The following is a 4,433-nucleotide window of genomic DNA, read 5'->3' as shown; positions in this document are numbered from 1 at the left end:
TGTTGGTCCAGACGGGATCTCACCATGGATACTGAAAGATGTGCAGAGGCACTTTGCTTGCCACTCTCTATAGTGTATAGTAAGTCACTGGAGACTGGAGACCTACCAGAAATATGGAAGACAGCGAATGTGGTCCCAATATTCAAAAAGGGCGACAGGCAAGAGGCACTGAACTACAAGCCAGTGTCCTTGACTTGTATACCATGCAAGGTGACGGAGAAGATCGTGAGAAAAACCTGGTAACACATCTGGAGAGAAGGGACTTCGTGACAAATCGCCAACATGGGTTCAGGGAGGGTAAATCTTGCCTTACAGGCTTGATAGAATTCTACGATCAGGTGACAAAGATTAAGCAAGAAAGAGAGGGCTGGGGGACTGCATTTTCTTGGATTGTCGGAAAGCCTTTGACACAGTACTGCATAAGAGGCTGATACATAAGCTGGAGAGACAGGCAGGTGTAGCTGGTAAGGTGCTCCAGTGGATAAGGGAGTACCTAAGCAATAGGAAGTAGAGAGTTACGGTGAGAGGTGAGACCTCCGATTGGCGTGAAGTCACCAGTGGAGTCCCACAGGGCTCTGTACTCGGTCCTATATTGTTTCTGATATATGTAAATGATCTCCCAGAGGGTATCGATTCATTTCTCTCAATCTTTGCGGACGATGCTAAAATTATGAGATGGATTAAAACAGAAGAGGACTGTTTGAGGCTTCAAGAAGACCTAGACAAGCTGAAGGAATGGACGAGCATATGGTTGTTAGAGTTTAACCCAACCAAATGTAATGTAATGAAGATAGGTGTAGGGAGCAGGAGGCCAGATACAAGGTATCATCTGGAAGAGGAAATTCTTCAGGAGTCAGAGAAGGAAAAAGACTTGGGGTTTGATATCACGCCAGACCTGTCTCCTGCAGCACATATCAAGCGGATAACATCAGCGGCATATGCCAGGCTGGCCAACATATGTATGGCATTCAGAAACTTGTGTAAAGAATCATTCAGAACTTTGTATACCACATATGTCAGGCCAATCCTGGAGTATGCAGCCCCAGCATGGAGTCCATATCTAGTCAAGGATAAGACTAAACTGGAAAAGGTTCAAAGGGTTGCCACCAGACTAGTACCCGAGCTGAGAGGTATGAGCTGCGAGGAGAGACTACGGGAATTAAACCTCACTTCGCTGGAAGACAGAAGAGTTAGGTGGGACATGATCACCACATTCAAGATTCTGAAGGGAATTGATAGGGTAGATAAAGACAGGCTATTTAACACAAAAGGCACACGCACAATGGAACACAGGTGGAAACTGAGTGCCCAAATGAGCCACAGAGATATTAGAAAGAACTTTTTTAGTGTCAGAGTGGTTGTCAAATGGAATGCATTAGGAAGTGATGTGGTGGAGGCTGACTCCATACACAGTTTCATGTGTAGATATGATAGAGCCCAATAGGCTCAGGAATCTGTACACCTGTTGATTGACGGTTATGAGGCGGGACCAAAGAGCCAGAGCTCAACCCCCGCAAACACAACTAGGTGAGTACAACTAGGTGAGTACACACACACACACACACACACACACTCTCTCTCTCTCTCTCTCTCTCACACACACTTTAGAAAGAAAGAGACGTTAGAAAGAATTTTTTTAGTGTCAGAGTAGTTAATAAATGGAATGCAATAGGAAGTGATGTGGTGGAGGCTGACTCCATACACAGTTTCAAATGTAGATATGATAGAGCCCAGTAGGCTCAGGAATCTGTACACCAGTTGATTGACAGTTGAGAGGCTGGGCCAAAGAGCCAAAGCTCAACCCCCGCAAGCACAATTAGGTGAGTACAATTAGGTGAGTACGCACACACACACACACACTCACACTCTATATATATATATATATATATATATATATATATATATACATATATATATATATATATATATATATTATAATATATATATATATATATATATATATATATATATATATATATGTCGTACCTAGTAGCCAGAACTCACTTCTCAGCCTACTATTCAAGGCCCGATTTGCCTAATAAGCCAAGTTTTCCTGAATTAATATATTTACTATAATTTTTTTCTTATGAAATGATAAAACAACCCTTTTCTCTATGTATGAGGTCAATTTTTTTTTATTGGAGTTAAAATTAACGTAGATATATGACCGAACCTAACCAACCCTACCTAACCTATATTTATAGGTAAGGTTAGGTTAGGTAGCCAAAAAAAGCTAGGTTAGATTAGGTTAGGTTGGTTAGGTAGACGAAAAAACATTAATTCATGAAACTTGGCTTATTAGGCAAATCGCGCCTTGAATAGTAGGCTGAGAAGTGCGTTCTGGCTATTAGGTACGACATATATTTATATATATATATATATATATATATATATATATATATATATATATATATATATATATATATATATATATATATATATATATATATATGTTGGGGTTTACCTTTCTCGGTGAGCAACCGTAACTGTACTTATCCTGGCAAGGTCGCCAATGTTGGGGATTACTATGTTATCTCGGGTGAGCAACAGTTACTCAAGGTCACTCACCGTAGCCCTGCGGGTCTTCACTCTATCCTCGTGGCGCCACTGTATGCCAGGAGAGTATCCCAGTCAATCCCAACCGGCCTCTGATTGAGAAGGAGTGGGAACACAACTCGTTCACTTAACTGTTATGTGCCCGATCCAACAATAGAGCTTTACTATTAACCACAAGGTCGCCAACTGGTGTTTTCGGTGTCCAGTAACACGTCAGTGGATTTGTTGAGTTGTGGTAACCGAAGGCAAGGACACACTCAATAGATCAGGATATCAGGCAGGTATTTACTTCTGTCACTCTCTGCTTTCAGGTATATATAGCCACAAGATAAATGGAGGGGATGATATAAACACAAAGGTATTTTGTATTTACTTAAAATTCATTCAAAGACATCACAAGGTCATATCAATAAACAATCAGCTGATCCAGGCGGGAGTCGTTCGTTCCCACGTATATTATGCACTCACTAAGTGGCAACACCTCCCCCTCTCATCAATGTCATAGCTGGGCGACCTCCCCCCGCGCGAATGTTTATTGCTCGTTTCTCTGGCATCCCGCGCTCTGTTTCTTTAAGTTCCCAAAGATCACTAGAAGTTCGAACACTCGATATTTGCGACAATAGCACTTATTACTTCGCTACACTGATCTTGGGCTCAAACAAATATTTTATATTAAATGCGACAATAATTCACTGTAACGGTATTTCACACTGCCCGTCACTTAATGATAACTTATGAAGTGTTTAACACTGGAGTTCTCAGTATTTCCTTTCGTGGGCGATAACACAATTAATCACTGCACACTTGTATGATTGTTCAATGCACGAACATAGACATATATAATATAGATAAATCAGACATCAATAAATGGTAATAAAATAGTTCCTGGGCACATAGCCTATCTTCCAAATACTGGCATAATATTATATATATTCTATCACTATATATATGATTACATTAAAGTCTCATAAAGACATTCTCAACACAGCAAATCATCAATTAATCGGGTGCCTGTACACACCAATAATAATATATATATATGTATCGTGAGTACTCTTAATAGTACTACTCTGCACACTGGTGCCTCACTGTGACATAGGTGAGCCTTGCTCACGACATACAAAATCCTCAGGCTAAATAATATAGCTGAATAATATAGCTGACTAAAGGGGAATTGGGAGGGAAACTAGAACCACCTACTTCCACCTATCCTCCGATGAGAGTTGAGTTGTAGCTCCTGGTCCTGGCTCCTGCCTTGTGTCGGGAACACCCCCACACACACACGTTGTCGCGTCCTCCAGGAACTCAAACAATGTCCCACCGTAAGCGCGTCGTCTCCGTGCCTTCTCCCAGCAGGTCCGTGCTCCTCCTCGACTTCTTGTAGGGTTGGAGTCGGTCTCCCGGCCGTCGACTTCTCCCAGCTACAGCTGCCGCCTACGTCTCGGCTGCAGTCGTCCGGATTCCCAAATAGTCCTCTTCTTCCTCTGCTACCCAGTGGCTCTGTTCAGCCACTACGCCGTCACGAATGGGTGAACTGCCTCAGACGTCACATACGTCACTGCACAGACTTCACTTCTTCTCGCACAGTACCTGTCCTGGAGCACTTGTTGCTCAATAACCGTCGATTCCCTCTCTGGTTCAACACATGAACGAAGGAAGACCTCACAGAGTACTGGCAGACTTCAGGTGACGCGTAAAATCCACGGGAGCGGGAAACAACTGTCAAACTGACAGGACCAATCCTCGCACGTCCAACCTCCTTGACGTGTCGTGTCTGACTGATGGCGCCAACGCGGCGCGCTGACCGGACCCCCCTTCCTTCGTGACGTCACATTCGCCACGGGAGGTTTTCATTGGCTCCCTGTGCCACATTGCTG

Source organism: Procambarus clarkii, chromosome 42, assembly GCF_040958095.1.
Source record: "Procambarus clarkii isolate CNS0578487 chromosome 42, FALCON_Pclarkii_2.0, whole genome shotgun sequence".
NCBI lineage: Eukaryota > Metazoa > Arthropoda > Malacostraca > Decapoda > Cambaridae > Procambarus > Procambarus clarkii.
The sequence above is the reverse complement of the archived record's forward strand: the minus strand, read 5'-3'. Positions refer to the sequence as shown.